Source organism: Bos indicus, chromosome 17 (assembly GCF_029378745.1).
Source record: "Bos indicus isolate NIAB-ARS_2022 breed Sahiwal x Tharparkar chromosome 17, NIAB-ARS_B.indTharparkar_mat_pri_1.0, whole genome shotgun sequence".
Lineage (NCBI taxonomy): Eukaryota > Metazoa > Chordata > Mammalia > Artiodactyla > Bovidae > Bos > Bos indicus.
Window position 1 is genome coordinate 11,921,633 of NC_091776.1, and position 22,883 is coordinate 11,944,515.

At 39.9% G+C, this 22,883-nt stretch overlaps 1 protein-coding gene across 7 annotated transcripts in view; it reads left to right on the forward strand.

Annotated features, from left to right (window-relative positions):
- Positions 1 to 22,883, forward strand: part of SLC10A7 (solute carrier family 10 member 7) — a 323,368-nt gene that overhangs the window by 211,165 nt on the left and 89,320 nt on the right. The window lies entirely within an intron of this gene.

Sequence of the window (22,883 nt, forward strand, 5' to 3'; positions counted from 1 at the left end):
TGGCATTTCAGGCAATCTAAAAAGTGAATTAAAAGAATTCAGCAGTGCGGCTCTAATCTGCTTCTGCCTTTCATCACCTCTTCCATACATCTCTGACTGTATTAAATTCTCTAAAAATTCCAAATGGTTTTTAGTGTTGTTAGGGACTCTTGTGGATGTTTAGACAGTACTTGAAGTACCTGAAACATGCTGATTTTGCCTCGGTTTCGGGTGTAAGGCTTATTCCCCATACAGAGCAAATTGTGATTCCCTCTCGACTTCCTCTGAGCATCAGGTCACTTAGCTTTCTACAGCACAGCCTCACCTGGAGACCACAGCTTCACCAGTTTTATCTTTCAGGAAGAACTGATTTGTGATGGGTAGCTAAAGTAACAAGAGGATTTTTCATCTCTGTGATCTCTTCTAGTTCAGAAATGGTGTGGTTTTATATTATTTTCTTTGGAGGCACATACATTCTTTCTGAAGACAGCTAAAAATATTTGGAATGATATATCATTTCAAATGAGTTTGGCTTCTGTCCATGACAAACTCAAAAGGACTGCATTCCTTTAGATGAATTTTGTTGCGTTTGTCAAAAATTTATTCTCATTTCCTTTAATCACACCTTGTACCATAAGTTCCACCATTACCAAATGCCCTTTCAAAATGTAGGTTTATCATATATTTCTACCCATTCAATATTAAATGTTTCATACCACCCCACCGCCCAGCCCCCAGGCATACAAGTGGCTGCAGGGAGAGAAGCCCCTGCCAATGGAGGAAGACCGCTAAATCTTACGTTTTTCTTGAGCCAGTAACTCATTATGGAGAATTTAAGTCTCTTGACCACTAGAGTTTATCTGCTGAATTGTTAGTAACTTCTATTCTTCCATACATCTGTGTTTGACTATATTAAATTCTCTAAAAATTCCAAATGATTTTTAGTGTTATTAGAGACTCTTGTGGATATTTAGACAGTACTTGAAGTACCTGAAACATGCTGATTTTGCCTCGGTTTCGGGTGTAAGGCTTATTCCCCATACAGAGCAAATTGTGACTCCCTCTCGACTTCCTCTGAGCATCAGGTCACTTAGCTTTCTACAGCACAGCCTCACCTGGAGACCACAGCTTCACCAGTTTTATCTTTCAGGAAGAACTGATTTGTGATGGGTAGCTAAAGTAACAAGAGGATTTTTCATCTCTGTGATCTCTTCTAGTTCAGAAATGACGTCATTTTATATTAAATATATATTATAAATGATGTAAACAGTCTAGGAGGACAGCTCAAAAACCATGTGCACACCTTCATTTGAACTGAAGTTCCTGGCTTTTCTTGTAAATTGTGTCGTTCCTAGATTGATGGTTAGGGATGTGTTGGGCTTGGTTGGAGATCCTGGATAAGTGGCCCACAGGCTTCACACAGACCCCAGATGCGCTTTCTTTGGCCTGCATAGCAGGATGTCTGGCTGTGTGTACGTGTTGGTTTTGTTTTTCATCTGGATTTGAATACATATACTCTGTTTTTCCCTAGGTTGCCCTCACTCCTTATTATCTTAAAAGTGGCCAATACAATATTGTAAAGTTTAAAAAAAAAAAAAAAAAAAAGTGGCCTGACTCAGACGTTCACCTTGTGGGTCCACGCCACTGTCAGTATTGGAATTAACAGCTCTACAAGCAGTCACGTCTAGGGGGAGAGGAAAATACTGTAGAACCCAAGAACACAATAGGTACTGTGAAATAAGAAGTCGCCTAATAGAAAATGATTTAAGAATATGTGATTGCTGGTTTTTAAATTCTTGGATTCATATGAAAACGTAACATTAGAGATAAGTGAAAACTAATAACCGATTAAGAAGCATGCCTCAAAATGACATTTATAATACAGAGATATTTTAAATAGCTTAACATAGAAGCTAGAGTATGTTACTATGAAAATATGTTCTGTGAAAGGGAGTCATGTCTTTCTGAAGGAGGTCATCTGTCAAACCTTTACTTTTATGTCATTTTTATTATTTGTATGTCACTAATTTATCTAGAAAAATATGTAATATACATTTAAATATGTAGGATCAGCCACACAACTAACTTACGAAGTGCGGAACGTTGCAGTGTGGGTTTATCTGGAAGGTCCCACAGCGCCACCTAGCGCCCTGTATTTTATTTTGCATAATATCTTGATAAAGTAAAAAATTCTTATGATCACATTTTAATATCAAATCTGACACTGAAATAAATACATGGTTTAAAGCAGTATTATAAATAAGATGAGATAAAGTAATTCTTACATGTTTACTTGAAGAATTTTGAGTAGAACATGAAAAATTATTATATAACACAAAACCATTATAAAAATTGACTAGAAAAAAAAATCATTTCTAATTCACAACCAAAGACACACTTACATTGTATGCGATCTAATGAAGTTATTGATAAGTTTTTTATCCAAAGCAGATGGTGATTCCTTTTTTTAAATGTACTGCTCTAGAGGAAAGGTAATTTTTCCAGGTTTCTTTTTGAAATCTGTAAATTCCTGGTCTTCCTAAATTAAAACACACCAATTAATGACATATTCCACAGCTCTTATCAATTCCAGGCAAAATTATGTAACCAGTTTTAAAACTAGAATTTTGAGGATTTTGGAGATAGAATGTTATAAAATACTTCTATATTAAAAAATAAAATGAGTCAAATAAAAGGAGATACACATATATATTACTTTATGGAAAGCACCTCAAGAAACATAGTGAAACAGGAAAAAACAAAGCTATGTACAGAATACTGTGTAAAATATGACTGTCTCAAATGTGTACGTTTGAATAATTTAAGAAGACTGGATGAATGGGAAGAGGATGGATAAATACTGGTATATTTTTCTGGAAAGAGTCACAAGAAACTGTTAACATCTCTGGGAAGAGTAGAGTGCTAGAAAATTTCACTTTTCCATACAATTAATATTTTTCTAATCAAATTTATATATTACTTTAAGGTCAATAAGGGTTCTTTGAATATTAAGATCATGAAGCATTTAATTTTTCCTTGTAATATTTTTCTAAATTAAAAACAAAGTATAATTTTTTAATTAGAAAAAGAAACTAGTGTTATGAGACATTGTAAGTATCTATCTTATAAACTTATCTTTTCAGAAGGCTTCATGATATATTTTTTTATGAGCAGGGATATAAGCTCCAAGAAGGCAAGAAATTCTGTCAGATTAATCACACTGTATCTTTGACTTCTAGAATGGTCTATGGGACATAGTAAGTGCTCAGTAAATAAATGCTGAAAGAGTGAATGAATGTGAACATAACACATTATGTCCAAATGTCTAATAGTAATGAGCTGTTATAGTAGAATTTTACTCTGTTTACAAATATATACATACACATGTTTAGTTGCATAGTTATATCTGACACCATTTAAAACATGAACATTGATAATTATTGCTTCAAAGTTTATAATCACAAAGGTAGTTAATTATATTTTGAGATGCTTATGGCTTTTTTTGCTGTTCTTAATTAGATTTTATGTATTCATGTTAGCTATATTTGGAACTCAGTCATAATGAAATTCAATCAAAATGTTTACTAAAGAACAGAACTCTCATCACTTACAGTTTATATTTCATACTATCATAGTGACCTAAATGGTTGCTACTTCAAAGTTACCCAAATGGTTACTACTTCCTGCAATAGTACTTATATTAATCATAAAATGCTAATTACTCATTATTAAGTATATTCAATTTCTAATTACATACTTAAAATTTCATGACATTTTATAGCTACCTGTTAGTGAAAATCCATTCATAGACATAAATCGTATTATTTAAATGTACAGTGGTTCTTACTGATGCAGTGTGCATAGATTTTTTTTTTTTGACCGTTAAAATGTATAAAAGTTGCCCTCTACTGGGGAACTAGAAAAATTATATTGACATAGATTTCCAGTTTTCTTAAAGACTCTTAGTTAAATTTATTGACATGATTTACTTAATGATCACTTCTTGCTCTCTGGCACTTTAAGTTTCAAAGATATTGAAATGATTATCAGAGTACATATCAAAATAAATATCTGATGTGGTAAATAATCCACCTGCCAATGCAGGAGACACAGGTTCGATCCCTGGGACAGGAAGATCCCCTGGAGAAGGAACTGGCAACCCACTCCAGTATTTTTACCTGGAGAATTCCATGAACAGAGGAACCTGGTGGGCTACAGTCCATGGGGTCACAAAGAGTCAGACACGACTCAGCGACTAAACAACAAAAAGGGTACCTACGGACATCTTTTAATGAAAACATTGCCTATTCCTTCTTAGTGACGGCACCTGATACCATAGCTCCAGAAATCACTGTTTAGGGATGAGTCTTTTCTGAAACATTAAGGGGAATCAGCTGTAGTTAGTTACATAATCTGGAGAAGGCAATGGCACCCCACTCCAGTACTCTTGCCTGGAAAATCCCATGGACGGAGGAGCCTGGTAGGCTGCAGTCCACGGGGTTGCTAAGAGTTGGACACAACTGAGCAACTTCACTTTGACTTTTCACTTTCACACATTGGAGAAGGAAATGGCAACCCACTCCAGTGTTCTTGCCTGGAGAATCCCAGGGACGGGGGAGCCTGGTGGGCTGTCGTCTCTGGGGTCGCACAGAGTCGGACACGACTGAAGCAACTTAGCAGCAGCAGCAGCAGCAGCAGCAGCAGTTACATAATCAAAACTGAGTTAGGACTGTTTTAGCAACTCACCATAGGAATTTTGAGGATAAAAGTCTAAGCACTCTAAAAAAAATGTAGCTAGCTCATTTGTATTTTCCTAGGTCATAAAGTGAAATTTAATTATGCAGTAGTGATTTACTTGTTGTATTAATTATCTACCTTTTTATACCAAAAGTAAAATCACATGACCATAAAATGGCATAGTCTGTTTCAGTTTAGTTCAGTTCAGTTGCTCAGTAGTGTCCAACTCTTTGCAACCCCATGGACTGCAGCACACCAGGCTTTTCTGTCCATCATCAGAGTTTCCTGTCCATAAACTACCAGAGTTTACTCAAACTCCTGTCCATTGAGTCAGTGATACCATCCAACCATCTCATCCTCTGTTGTCCCCTTCTCCTCGAACCTTCACTCGTTCCCAGCATCAGGGTCTTTCCTAATCAGTCAGTTCTTCACATCAGGTGGCCGAAGTATTGGAGTTTCAGCTTCAGCATCCGTCCTTCCAATGAATATTCAGGTCTGATTTCCTTTAGGATGGACTGGTTGGATCTCCTTGCAGTCCAAGGGACTCTCAAGAGTCTTCTCCAACACCACAGTTCAAAAGCATCAATTCTTCGGTGCTCAGCTTTCTTTGTAGTCCAGCTCTCACATCCATACATGACCACTTGAAAAACCATAGCTTTGACTAGGTGGACCTTTGTTGGCAAAGTAATGTCTCTGCTTTTTAATATGCTGTCTAGGTTGGTCATAACTTTCCTTCCAACAACCAAGCGTCTTTTAATTTCATGACTGCAGTCACCATCTACAGTGATTTTGGAGCCTAAAAAATTAAGGTCTTTCACTGTTTCCGCATCTATTTGCCATGAAGTGATGGGACCAGACGCCATGATCTTAGTTTTCTGAATGTTGAGCTTTAAGCCAACTTTTTCCACTCTCCTCTTTTACTTTCATCAAGAGGTTCTTTAGTTCTTCTTCACTTTCTGCCATAAGGGCGGTGTCATCTGTATATCTGAGGTTATTGATATTTCTCCCAGCAATCTTGATTCCAGCTTGTGCTTCTTCCAGCCCAGAATTTCTCATGATGGACTCTGCATATAAGTTAAATGAGCAGGATGACAATATACAGCCTTGACGTACTCCTTTCCCTATTTGGAACCAGTCTGTTGTTCCATGTCCAGTTCTAACTGTTGCTTCCTGACCTGCATACAGATTTCTCAAAAGGCAGGTCAGATGGTCTGGTATTTCTAGCTCTTTAAGCATTTTCCACAGTTTATTGTGATCCACACAGTCAAAGGCTTTGGCATAGTCTGTTTACCAGTTCTTAAAACCTGGTAAAGACAGTGTTCCTCCTCACCTCATCTGTACTTTTCCCTCTGCTTCTACTAATCCTGTCAGACTTTGGGTAGCACTGCCCTAGAGAGGTTCAATATATAGATTCTGTCTTCTTCTGACCCCAGAATCACATTCTATGTTTTTATTCTCCCACCTGCTTGTATTTAATAAATCCAAATGTGTTATTGAGGAGAAGCCTGTTTAAAATAGACATCAATGGTGGGGCTTGGGTTAGGAAAAAAAGACTGCCCAAATTCAGCCTGGCTATAGGATCCTACAGCCTCTGCCTTGGTGATGGCAGGAGGGTTTGTGGACTAAGTACACTCACAGGAGGAATAGCCTTTATTAGGGGTCACTGGTTCCTCTGCCTCTTCCCCTGGCTGAAGCCTCTCTGAGTCATAAAGTTCAGGAACACTTGGCCCTGGCTTAGGGGTATTATAAAAACTAGAGTAAATCAGACCATTGATATATGAGACAAGGCAAGTGGAGTGCAGCTGTCTCCATTCATTTTGTCCATCTTCACACTTGGTATTGATCGTCACAGCTAAATCTAGTGGCAGCGTGTGCTGTCATTTAGACACATCCAAAAGAAATGGATGAGCTGTGCCAAACCCATTCATTTCACATGTGTACACATGGCCTGAGTTTTTGTTTGTTGTTCGTTTGCTTTTATTGGAGTATAATTGGTTTACAATGTTGTGTTAGTCTCTGCTATACAACAAGTGATTCAGCTATTCATATATATATATATATATATATATATCTCCACTCTTTTATAGATTCTTTTCCTGTATAGTTCATTACAGAATATTGATTAGAGTTCCTTGTGCTATATACAGTATGTCCATATTAGTTATCTCTTTTATATATGTCGTTGTTTCGTTGCTAAGTCATATCCAACTCTGCGACCCCATGAATAATAGCCTACTAGGCTCCTCTGTCCATGGGATTTCCCAGGCAAGAATACTCAAGTGGGTTGCCATTTCCTTCTCGAGGAGATCCTCCCCACCCAGGGATTAACCCACATCTCCCTGCATTGGCAGGCAGGTTCTTTACCACTGGCCAAGGGGAAGTGAATTCATTCATTCTGGGATGTGGATATTGATCCACAGGGCTTACCGACTCCTGCCTCACTCCAGGATCAGAGCTAAGATGCTCCCATTATGTCCACTACAGATTAGTGCTCATTTGATGAGGAGTTTGAAAATGCAAAGAATGGAAACTCCACAGCTGAGCAGTGGCACAAAGCCACGTTCACCATGACAGTTCAATGCAAGCCTACTTCATTTAAACCTAATACACCACGGGAAGGAAAAAATGCAGATTTCCATCATTTAAAATATAATAAAAGCACTAAATTCCTACTATATTGAAGGCAAAAATAAGGCTCTGACTCCTGAACTCTGATCTTCACTCACAAATCATTGGTACTTAATTCAAGATGAAAGTATAAAATGGCAAGAGCTGCTGGCCTAATTCTAATGTTTGACCATATACATCAAAGAACATACACATCTCTACAACCTCCCTTTTTATCTTTGTGCAAAGTAATTGAATCAAAATATTTTAGTCAACGGTCTGTATATAATATGTTTTTTTTTTTCTTTCTAGACACTTGTAGAATCTTTCTGACTTGAGTGTTCTAAAATTGTATGAGGCTGGGACTTCCTAGTGGTCCAGTGGTTACAACTGCTCCTTCCAATGCAAGGGACTCAGGTTCAGTCCCTGGTCAGGGAGCTAAGATCCTACATGCCTCATAGCCAAAAACCAAAACATAAAACAGAAGCGATATTATAACAAATTCAATAAAGACTTTAAAAATGGCTCACATTTTTAAAAAATCTTTAAAAAATAAATTGTTGTTGTTTTGTCGCTAAGTCGTGTCCCACTCTGAGAACCCAGGGACTGTAGCATGCCAAGCTTCCTTGTCCTTTACTATCTCCTGAAGTGAAGTGAAGTGAAAGTTTCTCAGTCGTGTCTGACTCTTTGCCACCCTGTGAACTATACAGTCTATGGAATTCTCTAGGCCAAAATACTGGACTGGGTAGCCTTTCCCTTCTCCAGGGGTTTTTCCCAGCCCAGGGATCAAACCTAGGTCTCCTGCATTGCAGGGGGATTCTTTGCCAGCTGAGCCACAAGGGAAGCCCAAGAATACTGGAATGGGTAGCTTATCCCTTCTCCAGCAGATTTCCCAACCCAGGAATTGAACCAGTCTCCTACAATACAGGCGGATTCTTTACCAACTGAGCTATCAGGGAAGCCCTCACTATCTCCTGAAGTTTGCTCAAATTGATGTACATGTTGAGTCGATTATAGCATCCAACCATCTCATCCTTTGCTGCCCCCTTCTCCTTTTGCCTTCAATTTTTTGCAGCATCATGGTCTTTTCCAACGAGTTGGCTCTTCACATCAGGTGGCCAACGTATTAGAGCTTTAGCTTCAGCATCAGTCCTTCCAGTGAATATTCAGGACTGATCTCCTTTAGGATTGACTGGTTTGATCTCCTTGCTGTCCAAGGGACTCTCAAGACTCTTCTCCAAGACCACAGTTCAAAAGCATCGTTCTTCAGCACTTAGTCTTCCTTATGGTCCAGCTCTCACATTGGTACATAACTACTGGAAAAACCATAACTTTGACTAATGGACCTTTGTCTGCAAAGTGATGTCTGTGCTTTTTAATATACTGTCTAGGCTTGTCATAGCTTTCCTTCCAAGGAACAAGTGTCTTTTAATTTCGTGGCTGCGGTCACCATCCACAGTGATTTTGGAAACCAAGAAAATAAAATCTGTCATTGTTTCTACTTTTTCCCCTTCTGTTTGCCATGCAGTGATAGGACTAGATGCCATTATCTTGGTTTTTTTGTTGTTGTTTTAATATTGAGTTTTAAATAAAATTGTATGATGCTATGTCATGGTAGGGGGTGTTTTTTTTATACCAAGTACTCATCTTAAACAGTTGAAAACACTTACCTTGAGAAAGAGGCTATTTTGCAGGATATAAGAAACTGCAAATTTTTATTTTAAGCATTTTAGAACCATTTGTCTCTAAAATATTTTTGCATGTATTAACCGATAAATTCCAGCTTAAAAAATAGAATACAAAAATGAAAAAAATTAATCTAGGCCCAAAATGTTATGTTTCATCACAAGAACAGGAACCCAGCTAAAGTGGTAAATGATTTTATGTATTGTTCCAGATGGACTGCAACTTCAAAGCACAATGAAAAGTGTGGTTGATACATATAGTAATGAGTATATGTATATTCCAATCTCCCAATTTATCCCCACATCCTTTTCCCCCAAAACAAGCCTATTGTTGAAGTTGAAAGAGGAGAGTGAAAAAGCTGGCTTAAAACTCAACATTCAGAAAACGAAGATCATCGCATCTGGTCCCATCACTTCATGGCAAATAGATGGGGAAACAGTGGAAACAGTGTCAGACTTTATTTTTGGGGGCTCCAAAATCACTGCAGATGGTGATTGCAGCCATGAAATTAAAAGACACTTACTCCTTGGAAGGAAAGTTGTGACCAGCCTAGATAGCATATTGAAAAGCAGAGACATTACTTTGCCAACAAAGGTCCGTCTAGTCAAGGCTATGGTTTTTCCAGTGGTCATGTATGGATGTGAGAGTTGGACTGTGAAGAAAGCTGAGTGCCAAAGAATTGATGCTTTTGAACTGTGGTGTTGGAGAAGACTCTTGAGAGTCCCTTGGACTGCAAGGAGATCCAACCAGTCCATTCTAGAGGAGATCAACCCTGGGATTTCTTTGGAAGGAATGATGCTAAAGCTGAAACTCCAATACTTTGGCCACCTCATGGGAAGAGCTGACTCATTGGAAAAGACTCTGATGCTGGGAGGGATTGGGGGCAGAAGGAGAAGGGGACGACAGAGGATGAGATGGCTGGATGGCATCACTGACTCGATGGACGTGAGTCTGAGTGAACTCCGGGAGTTGGTAATGGACAGGGAGGCCTGGCGTGCTGCGATTCATGGGGTCGCAAAGAGTCGGACACGACTGAGCAACTGAACTGAACTGAACTGAACTATAGGTTTGTTTTCTATATCTGTGACTCTATTTCTCTTTTGTGAATAAGTTCTTTGTATCATTGTTTTTTATTCCACATATAAGCAACATCATATATTTGTCTTTCTGTCTGACTTACTTAGTATGATAATCTCTAGGCTCATCCATGTTGCTGCAAATGGCATTATTTCATTCTTTTTTATGACTGAGTAGCATTCTGTTGTATATATGTACCACATCTTCTTTATCTAGTCATCTGTTGATGGACATTAAGTTGCTTCCATATCCTGGCTATTGTAAATAGTACTGCTACGAACATTAGGGTCCATGGATTCTTTTTGAATTAAGAATTTTGTTCTGGAGTAGGATTGCTTGGTCATAGGGGAGTTCTGTTTACTTTTATAAGGAACCTGGGTACTGTTTTCCTTTAGTGGCTGCACCAATTTACATTCCTACTAACAGTGTAGCAGGATTCTATTTTCTCTACACCCTCTCCAGTATTTATTGTTTGTAGACTTGTTTGTTTGTTATGAAGGTCTGTTATAAGTGTGAACACTGATTTTGACTACATAGTTATTTTGAATATTTTATCTAGAAGAAAGTCAATTTACCATTGATCTGAAAGTTTATTTTAACATCCAGAGGTCTGCACTAAAAACCCTTTTCCCAAATCTCCTATAAATCCTCTTTCATTGCCTTCCTTCTCCATCCTCATACTCTCCCTCCCATCCATCTTCCATGATGCTACCTTGCTTTTGCAACATTTTTCAAAAATGTTCTCCCATAGCCTTGCTGACAAAGGAGGAGCTCTCCTTTTGGGAAGGCAGGGACAGCACCTTTTTCAAGGTTTCAGTTCACTTCAGTTCAGTCGCTCAGTCGTGTCCAAGTCTTTGCAACCCATGAATTGCAGCACGCCAGGCCTCCCTGTCCATGACCAACTCCCGGAGTTCACCCAGACTCATTTTCTGAATGTTGAGTTTTAAGCCAACTTTTTCACTCTCCTCTTTCATTTTCATCAAGAGGCTTTTTAGTTCCTCTTCACTTTCTGCCATAAGGGTGGTGTCATCTGCATATCTGAGGTTGTTGATATTTCTCCCGGCAATCTTGATTTCAGCTTGTGCTTCTTCCAGCCCAGCATTTCTCATGATGTACTCTCTAAGTTAAATAAGCAGGGTGACAATATGCAGCCTTGAAGTACTCCTTTTCCTATTTGGAACCAGTCTGTTCCATGTCCAGTTCTAACTGTTGCTTCCTGACCTGCATATAGGTTTCTCAAGAGGCAGGTCAGGTGGTCTGGTATTCCCATCTCTTTCAGAATTTTCCACAGTTTATTGTGATCCACACAGTCAAAGTCTTTGGCATAGTCAATAAAGCAGAAATAGGTGTTTTTCTGGAAGTCTCTTGCTTTTTCAATGATCCAGCGGATGTTGGCAATTTGATCTCAGGTTCCTCTGCCTTCTCTAAAATCAGCTTGAACATCTGTTCAAGGTTTAATTTCCTTCAAAAAACCCCTCGATAGTCAGTTCTCGTTTTATTGTGTCTTTTTTGATAATGCATATGATAAATAAAATCATAAATAATTAGTCATATTTCATAACATAAGTAATAGCTTTCTTAGGGCTTCCTAAGTGGTACTAGTAGTAAAGAAACCACCTGCCAATGCAAGAGACACAAGAGACGCAATTTTGATTCGTGATTCCCCTGGAGGAGGAAATGGCAACCTACACCAGTGTTCTTGCCTGGAGAATTGCATGGACAGGAGCCTGGCAGGCTACAGTCCATAGGGTTGCAATGAGTCAGACATGACTGAAGCAACTGAGCATGCATGCAATAGCCTTCAAGTCTTCCATTTTTGAGTTTTACTCTATTCAGCTAGTTTGTAGGAGACAGTCTGGTGTCAGAAATAAAGAACTGGACACGGAATTTGAAACACTTCCTGTTCCAGTCCTGGTGTTTCCACTAACCCTGAACCTATGAGTAAGAAACCCTGACTCTTTGGGCCTCAGATTTGCAGTTTGTTAAGTGAAATAGCAAATTATCTCTACTATTCCTTTCAGCTAGAATTCTCTGCTCTCTAAATTTTCAGTGAACTCTAAACTGCTGTGCAAGCATGCAATGGTCGAGACTGGATTCTGGGGCCAGATGGATGGCTTACTTCCTCATTCTTCCACTTATTGTTTGGGAATTTCATATTCTTCTGTCTGTACACTTCAGCTTTCTCCTCTGTAATATGGGAATCATTGGTTTGCTGTGAGGCCTGAATGAGTTAGTATACCCGATGAGCCATAGAACAGTTCCTGACACATACAAAGTAGGCATTCAATAAATGTCAACTAATCTCATTATTTACAAATGTGATATTAAAGCATTTCATAAAATCCTTCTCATCAAATGTTTAGTTTTTAAGAAGTATTTTATTGATTTATTCACTTATTTTGGACTGCACTGGTTTTGTTGCTGCGTGCAGGCTTTCTCTCGTTTTGGGGAGCAGGGGCTTCTCTCTAGTTGTGGCACATGAGCTTCTCATTGTGGTGGCGTCTCTTGTTGCAGAGCACAAGCTCTAGAGTTTGTGGGCTCAGATGCACATAGGCTCAGTTACTCATCAGCCCTGAAATCTTCCTGGAACGGGGCTTGACCCCTTGTCCCCTGTATTAGCAGGCAGATTCCCAACCTCTGAACCACCAGGGAAGTCCTCTTCAAATGTTTATGCTGCTGCCTGAAAGAAACACTTGCGGACATGCATGCATTCGTTCATTTGTTCAGCAAAAAATAATGTATTGAGCACCTAGTATACGTCAAGTGCTATTCTCTATAGACATCAACAAACGTAATGGTAGACATACATTAAATCTTTTAAGCCAATGAGTAGTAAGTATTCACTGTCCCCCTAGTGACCTGAGAGAGTTACTTGGTGCGTTCTTTTCATATATGCATATGCCACTGGTGTGATCATCAATCCTATTTTAAATCTATATTACGTATTTTGTATTGGTTTCTGCCCATCCATTTCCTATATATGTTTTTCTTTAAAGTTAACTCCTTCTTCCTTTCCTCTTTCGTTTTTCTTTGTTAACTATTGTTCTTCCACTTGGCCAATCTCTTGACTCTCAACTTTTGTTTTTATTCCTTTGGGTAGGGCTGTGCCTCTTGGTATTCCCTAGTCTCTATACACCTCCGGTTTTTTTGTTGTTTGTTTGTTTACCTATTAAACCAGGATAATCAATTTACTTACTAGATAATGCTTGTAAAGCTCTTAGCAGAGTTCCCATTATATAATGCACCTTAATAAATGTTGGCCCTTGTTAAGATGGTGGTATTTGATGTCATTAAAGCAGTGATTCCAAAGTAAGAGATACTACAAGCTCCTGTGTATAAGATTCAGACCATAGGAGCTCTGGCGATGTTAGGAAAATGGGACCATCCTTCTAACCTTTTGTGAGAGTTGTGCTTGTTGCATAAAATGTTTGTTTTGCCATTAATGATCCTTAATAGGCTGCCATGTGCATTCCCAGAGGAAATAAAACTGCAGCCATGTTGGCTTAAGGCTGCGTGCCCACAGTGGAGGCTTGCATGCCAAAGTGAGCCCAGGCAAGTCCTTTTTTAGCTACAAAAGCTGATGTCATCGAACACAAAACTTGACTTACTTTTGTCTTGCTGCATTTTTGGTCTAATAGGTACTCTTCAGATATGCATTTTTAAGAAACTCTTTTGGAGAATTACTTATTGCATATTAAGTCTATACACTTAGAAGTCATTCATATGAAAATTCTTGGACAGTACAGTAAGTTCCCACATCCATCTTGCTGTGAGGTTTAGCTGAATTTCAGATTGTTCTTATCACTCTTAATCTGGATAGAAAAATCCAGCTTAATATTTAACAGGTCTAATACAGGCCCATGAGTTTATATAGTCTGAGAAGAAGACTGGCTTTTTCAGTTAAAAAGTAAGATGAAAAATCATGAATTTGAACACTGCTTTCCAGCTGTAACGTATATCTCTATACAGTTTTAACAGGCAATGTACGTGTTATTCCTCTTTTGTGTTCTTGTGTGTGGTGTTTTTCTCTTCTACAGCTCTGGATCTTAGACCCTAAATGCCACACATTCTGCCTGCCATTCAGCATCCTTAATGTCTCCCTCCCTGCTGGCTTTTCCCTTTGCTTCCATCATCTCTGGCAAAGAACCATCTCCAGAGTAGAAATGGTAAGGTAAATACTGGTAAAAGGAAAGTGGCTCAAGATAAGTGAACTCTATCTGCCGGCTCAGACAAATTACTTTGTAAGGTTCTGAGAAAACTAACATTTGAGACCACTGAATCTGTATTTTTGACAGATCAAAAAGAAAAGGAGTAGAAGCAGCAGCTGGGCTTGAGCAAATGTCACTGCAAATATCAAAAAGAGGGAAAAGGTAGATTTTACACACTATTAACTGATAATTTTGTTTTCAGTCTGAAGAAAAGTTGGAAGACTAAATAATTAAATAGCATGTTATAAGCTTTTACAAAAGAACTGCTGTGATGTTTAGAAGCCAGCTTGGGTTCACTAAAAACAAAGGCATTAAAAATAAAAGCATGTTACACTAATTTATTTCTTTTTTAAATGTGATTGCCAATCCAAAACAATACTTACAGCATTGGTCCAAGTTACAGCCCTTGGGCCAAATTTGACCATGTCTATCTGTTTACTCATCCTTTGCACTGCTTCCCAGCTATGATTGTGGAGTTGAGTAATTTTTTTAAACTGTACTTATTTGGCTGTACCAGGTATTAGTTGCAACATGTGGGATCTTTAGTTGCAACATGTGAGATTTAGTTCCCCAACCAGGGATCGAACCCAGGTCCCCTGCATTGGGAGCTTGAAGTCTTAGCCACTGGACTACCAGGGAAGCTCCAGAGTTGAGTAATTTTTAAGAAAGTCTGTATGGACAGCAGTGCTTGAAACAATTATTATCTGATCTTATACAGAAAAGGTCTATCTACCTCTGCTCTGGAACCTAAATCAGTTCTTTTTGAATTTTATGTGTCTGCAGATTACCTGGAAATCTTCTTTAAAATGCAGAAAATGATACAGTAGATCCGGTGGGATCTGCCTTTCAGCAATTCCTGGCAAGCTTCCTGGTGAGGCTAGTGCTGCGGCTCTATAGATCATAGTATAGTCTAGCTGGGATCTAGATTTCAAAGAGATTTAAAATTCCTCCATTTAAAGAAAAATCAAGAGAATGAATTGTGAGCTGGAAGTCAATTCAGTTGCTTCAACTCTTATTTGAATGATAGTGCCCAAGAAGTATTAAAGGATCAGTGTTTATCTTGGAGAGAAGGTCAATTTCCCTGTATAAGGACTTTGGCTCAGTGATGACATTTGAAGGGAGCAATAATGAGCTTGATAGCTCAAATGTTTAGGTGGCCAGTATCAACTGGATTGGTCTGCTGGACATTTCCTCTGCTGGAAGACAGCTCTCCATGTTTTGCCTATGTTTCTGACCATCTTGTGCCCCTGACTGCTCTTTGTTACCCATTCTCCTTCCAAGGATGTTTGTATAGTGAATTACCTTGAAAGACACAAATAGTATCTCCCTTTGGAGCAAATAGCAAGTTTGCTAACCGCCAATTTAAAAAGACCTGGGTTCCCTAAATTCAGTATTTGAAAAGACCCTGATGCTGGGAAAGATTGAGGGCAGGAGGAGAAGGGGGCGACAGAGGATGAGATAGTTGGATTGCATCACCGACTCAATGGACATGAGTTTGGGTGGACTCCGGGAGTTGGTGATGGACAGGGAGGCCTGGCGTGCTGCAGTTCATGGGGTCGCAAAGAGTTGGACACGACTGAGCAACTGAACTGAACTGAAACTCAGTATTCATTTCTTGTAATGTAACCCACCGTGGGTGCAGGCATCCACCCGAGCCCATGTGCACTCGCCCCTTGACTTGAGGGCCAGGGGAACCGATGCTAACATCACGCTAGGCTGCTTGCTGTGCTATGTGTAAGTGATTCAGTCTTTGGCTCTGACTCAGCAGTCTTGTGTCTGCTTCCAGCATCCATGAAGCTATGGCAGGATAACTTGTTATCTTCAAGTATGGTAAAAATCTCACCCCCTTCAGTTTTAGGCACCCTCTCCCACAAGTAACAGCCCAGGTTTTCAATCGGTAACTTACCTGTCTTCACCTCATTTCAGTAAAACTTTTCACCTTCTACTTAATATAGGAAATGTGCTATGCTCAGTGGCTCAGCCATGTCCAACTCTTTGCAACCCCGAGGACTGTAGCTCACCAGGGTCCTCTGTCCATGGGATTTTTCAGACAAGAATACTGGTCGGTCAGTCAGTCAGTCAGTTCAGTTGCTCACAGTTGTGACCCCATGGACTGCAGCTTGCCAGGCTGCCCTGTCCATCACCAACTCCCGGAGCTTGCTCCAACTCATGTCCATTGAGTCACTGATGCCATCCAACCATCTCATCCTCTGTCGTCCTCTTCTCCTCCTGATCTCAATCTTTTCTAGCATCAGGGTCTTTTCCAAGGAGCCAGTTCTTCTCATCAGGTGGCCAAAGTATTGGAGCTTCAGCATCAGTCCTTCCAATGAATATTCAGAGTTGATTTCCTTTAGGAGGACTGATTGGATCTCCTTGCAGTCCAAGGGACTCTCAAGAGTCTTCTCCAATACCACAGTTCAAAAGCATCAATTCTTTGGTCCCCAGACTTCTTTATGGTCCAATTCTCACATCCATACATGACCACTGGAAAAAACATAGCTTTGACTAGATGGACCTTTGTTGGCAAAATAATGTCTCTGCTCTGTAATACACTGTCTAGGTTTATCATAGCTTTTCTTCCAAGGAGCAAGCATCTTTTAATTTCATGACTGCAGTTGCTGTCTGCAGTGATTTTAGAGCCCATGAAAAGAAAGCCTGTCACTGTTTCCATTGTTTCCCCAACTATTTGCTGTGAAGTGATGGGACAGGATTCCATGATCTTAGTTTTTTGAATGTTGAGTTTTAAGCCAGCTTTTTCACTCTCCTCTTTCACCCTTATCAAGAAGTTCTTTAGTTCTTCTTCACTTTCTGCCATAAGAGTGGTGTCAGCTGCATATCTGAGATTACTGATGTTTTTCCCTGCAGTCTTGATTCCACCTTGAGCTTCATCCAGCCCGGCATTTTGCATGATGTACTCTGCATGGAAGTCAAATAAGCAGGGTGACGATATATAGCTCTGACATACTCCTTTCCCAATTTGCAGCCAGTTTTCCCTCCATACAGGTTTCTCAGGAGGCAGGTAAGGTAGTCTGGTATTCCCATGTGTTTAAGAATTTTTCACAATTTGTTGTGATTCACACAGTCAAATGCTTTAGCATAGTCAATGAAGCAGAAGTAGATGTTTTTCTGGAAATCCCTTGCTTTTTCTATGATCCAGCAGGTTTTGGCAATTTGATCTCTGGTTCCTCTGCCTTTTCTAAATCCATCTTGTACATCTGGAAATTCTTTGTTCACATACTGCTGAAGCTTAACTTGAAGGATTTTGAGCATTACCTTGCTAGCATGTGAAATGAGTGCAGTTGTCCAGTAATTTGAATATTCTTTGGTATTGTGCTTCTTTGGGATAGGAATGAAAACTGACCTTTTCCGTATAGTTATAGTATATATATCCCTATATACTATATTCCTTAACTGTTTATCTTCTCTGTAAGAGTAAACCACCTACCAGATGCTAAGGACTCACTTACCTGTAGCCACTGTCCACACTACCCAGAGCCTGAGTCCCATGTATCCAACTACATCCAAAATCTCTAACAGTAGAGGCCTTCTTGTAAACACCTCAAACTCACCTTCCCTAAGAAAAAGTTAATCTATACATCCCAATTTTTTCCTAGCCCTGTAATTGGATCTGCAGTCTACCTATATGGTCAAAAATCCCTTTATTCAGAAGACTAAGAAACTATCCTCCCTTTCTTTTTATCAGGATTCGTCTAATATTTAATCTACCAGTCTGCATTTCAAATGCATCTTGAATGTGTTGAATCTCTTAATTTTGATCATTTTCCTTAGCAGAGTTCTCTAAGTTTCTCTCTCCTTAGCACAAATCAACTCCTGCCTGGATTACTGAACAATCTCCTAGTTAGCCTCCCTCCCTTTAACTTTTCATCACTTTAATCTCTTCTCTAAACTATACCCAGAGTGAGATATAGATATAGATAGATATATGTAGATACATTTTTTGAGAATAAGATGATAGAGGCATTTCTTTTTTTTTTTAATTAGAGGATAATTGCATTATAATATTGTGCTGGCCTCTGCCACACATCAGCATAGATCAGCCACAGGTATATATATTTCCCCTCTCTCCTGAACCACCTCCCATCTCCCAGCCCCATCCCACCCCTCCAGGTTGTCACAGAGCACTGGGCAGAGCTCCCCATGTCACCCAGCAAATTCCCACTTGCCATTTGTCCTTCACATGGTAATGTATATGTTCCCATACCATTCTCTCAATCATCCCACCCTCCCTTTCCCCCACCGTGTCCGCGAGTCTGTCCTCCACATCTGCATCTTCATTCAGTTCAGTTCAGTCGCTCAGTCGTGTCCGACTCTTTGCGACCCCATGAATCGAAGCACACCAGGCCTCCCTGTCCATCACCAACTCCTGGAGTTCACTCGAACTCACGTCCATCAAGTCAGTGATGCCATCCAGCCATCTCATCCTCTGTCGTCCCCTTTTCCTCCTGCCCCCAATCCCTCCCAGCATCAGAGTCTTTTCCAATGAGTCAACTCCTCGCATGAGGTGGCCAAAGTATTGGAGTTTCAGCGTTAGCATCAGTCCTTCCAATGAACACCCAGGGCTGATCTCTTTTAGGATGGACGGGTTGGATCTCCTTGCAGTCCAAGGGACTCTCAAGAGTCTTCTCCAACACCACAGTTCAAAAGCATCAATTCTTCGGCGCTCAGCTTCATTGCTTCACTGCAAATATGTTCATCAGTACCGTCTGTCTAAGTTACATACGCATGTGTATGTACCAGAGAAGGAAATGGCAGCCCACTCCAGTATTCTTGCCGGGAGAATCCCATGGACAGAGGAGCCTGTTGGGCTACAGTCCATGGCATCGCAAAGAGTCGGACACAACTGAAGTGATTTAGCACGTGTATGTACAATATAAATACACAATATTTGTCTTTCTCTTTCTGAATTCGTCTTTATAGTAGTCCTAGGTTCATCCACCTCATTAGGACTGACTCAAATGTGTTCTTTTTATGGCTGAGTAATATTCCATTGTGTATATGCACCACAATTTCTGTATCCATTCTTCTGTCAGTGGACATCTACGTTGTTTCCATGTCCTAGCTATTGTAAAAAGTGCTGCCATGAATATTAGGGTACGTGTGTCTCTTTCAATTATGGTTTTCTCAGGGTATATGCCCAGTAGTGGGACTATTGGGTCATATGGTAGTTCTACTTCTAGTTTTCCAAGGAGTCTCCATACTGTCTTCCATAGTGGCTATATCAATTTACATTCCCACCAACGGTACAAGAATGTTCCCTTTTCTCCACATCCTCTCCAGCATTTATAGATATTTTAGTTTGTAGATATTTTAATAATGGCCATTCTGACCAGTGTAAGGTGATGCCTCACTGTAATTTAGATTTGCGTTTCTCTAATAATGAGCTCAGAGAAGGCAATGGCACCCCACTCCAGTACTCTTGCCTGGAAAATCTCATGGATGGAGGAGGCTGGTAGGGCTGCAGTCCATGGTGTTGCGAAGAGTTGGACACGACTGAGTGACTTCACTTTCACTTTTCACTTTCATGCATTGGAGAAGGAAATGGCAACCCACTCCAGTGTTCTTGCCTGGAGAATCCCAGGGACGGCAGAGCCTGGTGTAGCTCATGTGTAGCTCACAAGCTCATTGAGCTTGTGTAGCTCAATACCAGAAAAGCAAACAACCCAGTCAAAAAATGGGCAGAAGACCTAAACAGACATTTCTCCAAAGAAGATAGAGGTTTCTCAACAGAAGCATTGCAGTTACAGAAAGACAAGGTAGAAGTGCTTTCTATAATGGAGCTTTCTTTATGGGCATGGAGCATAACAGAAATGAAAAATCAAATAAATACATATCCTGTCAGAGACTTGGCTTGAAAAACTAAAAATCACTCTAAGTGCATTAGTGAGAATCAACAGTAGTTGTAGGACAAGAAAAACAGGAAAGAAAGAACAAAGATCTGTGAAGACAGTCCTCAAAGATTACTCCCGGGACTTGAAAGAAACCACTTTTTAGAGCTTTATGTAAAAGTTCACTTCAAAATGGCTAAAGTTCTATGTACCTAGGATGCTTGGAATCTTTTCCCCCTGTACGTAGTTGGCACTCAATAAATGTCTGTTTAATTAAATGAATGTCATTGAGACAAGCCTTCTCAATGGCATCTTCTCTGGTGGCTCAGCAGTAAAGAATCTGCCTGTAATGCAGGAGATGCAGGTTCAACCCCTGGGTCTGGAAGATCCCCTGGAGGAGGAAATGGCAACCCACTCCAGTATTCTTGCCTGGAGAATCCCAGGACAGAGCAACCTGGTGGGCTACAGCTATAGGGTTCTAAGAGTCAGACACGACTGAAGCGACCGAGCACACAGCACATTGAGACAAGTCAGCAGCTATTCCTGGGAGGCCTCACGGGGTGGCATTGCTTTATGTGATCCCCACAATCAAGGAATAGACCCTTAGCTTTGTGGGCCCAGAAGCTCAACTGTAATCAACACATCCCAGTGTGGTTGTGTTCTAGAGGACTGATGTCAACTAATGAGTGTCTTCTCTTCCTATCAGAAATATTAATACTACATGGAAAATAAAATTACTATTCAGCATTTTCTTGGAAAGCATGGACTCCGACTAGAGAGAATTAGCTGGATGTTTTCTGTGGCTGGTGTTATCCAGCTCAGATAGTCTGATGCAGCTGCCTTTGCTGTAGTGCACTGTACCTAGTGAACACAGCAGAAGGCTCATATCAGCTCCTAAGGCACCCCTGTCCCCGGACAGAGCTGTGAACAAACTCAGAAATGCTTAGTTGGGCATTTTAAGGCACTGACCCTGTGAAAGCCCAGTTTTAAAGAGGAAAGTACAGACAGAGGAGAGGAAATAGGCCCTCACCTACCAACCAACCACTACTTTCTTTCCAGTTGCCCTTCCCTAGGCTCTTAATGCCTCTTTCTTTCCTCTATAAAGTTTATTCAACTATGTATTTTGACATCCATGTATATAATGGTCATATTCTCTGGAGACCATATACCCAGACCATTTCATTTAAATTTCATTGTCTCTGGGGACTTCCCTTGTGGTAAATGGTTAAGACTCTGAGATTCCACTGCAGCAGCACAGAGCCGATCCCTAATCTGGGAACTAAGACCCCACATGGCGTGGCCAAAAATATAAATAAAGCCATTGCCAAAATTTTAAAAAATTTCTGGTGTCTCCAAAATTCCCCATCCTACTGCTTTATAATTTACTGCTTAGAATATGTTGGCCAATGTCAGTCATTACATATCGATTTGATTTCATTACATTTCATTCTTGAAGATTAAACTTCCCTCCTATTTTTTAAGCTATCACTACGATACTGCCCACAGAACAAGATACAAACTGCAAGTTTTAGTTGGCATTAATCTTGTTTTTTATTTTTTATTTTTTTTATGCTTTAATATTTTAATTGACTTTCTATGTGCAATACAGAAGGATTTGGAAGAATGGCTGGGCATAGAGAAGTTGGACTTCAAACCTTAAGAACCTTGGATCTATGTGGTTTTTTTTGTTTGTTTTTTACTAAATCTAATTTTATTTTATTTTTAAACTTTACATAATTGTATTAGTTTTGCCAAATATCAAAATGAATCTGCCACAGGTATACATGTGTTCCCCATCCTGAACCCTCCTCCCTCCTCCCTCCCCATACCATCCCTCTGGGTTGTCCCAGTGCACTAGCCCCAAGCATCCAGTATCATGCATCGAACCTGGACTGGCATCTCATTTCATACATGATATTTTACATGTTTCAATGCCATTCTCCCAAATCTTCCCACCCTCTCCCTCTCCCATAGAGTCCATAAGACTGTTCTATACATCAGTGTCTCTTTTGCTGTCTCGTACACAGGGTTATTGTTACCATCTTTCTAAATTCCATATATATGCGTTAGTATACTGTATTAGTGTCTTTCCTTCTGGCATACTTCACTCTGTATAATAGGCTCCAGTTTCATCCACCTCATTAGAATTGATTCAAATATATTCTTTTTAATGGCTAATACTCCATTGTGTATATGTACCATAGCTTTCTTATCCATTCATCTGCTGATGGACATCTAGGTTGCTTCCATGTCCTGGCTATTATAAACAGGGCTGCGATGAACATTGGGGTACACGTGTCTCTTTCCCTTCTGGTTTCCACAGTGTGTATGCCCAGCAGTGGGATTGCTGGATCATAAGGCAGTTCTATTTCCAGTTTTTTAAGGAATCTCCACACTGTTCTCCATAGTGGCTGTACTAGTTTGCATTCCCACCAACAGTGTAAGAGGGTTCCCTTTTCTCCACACCCTCTCCAGCATTTATTATTTGTAGACTTTTGGATCGCAGCCATTCTGACTGGTGTGAAATGGTACCTCATAGTGGTTTTGATTTGCATTTCTCTGATAATGAGTGATGTTGAGCATCTTTTCATGTGTTTGTTAGCCATCTGTATGTCTTTGGAGAAATGTCTGTTTAGATCTTTGGCCCATTTTTTGATTGGGTCATTTATTTTTCTGGAGTTGAGCTGTAGGAGTTGCTTGTATATTTTTGAGATTAGTTGTTTGTCGGTTGCTTCATTTGCTA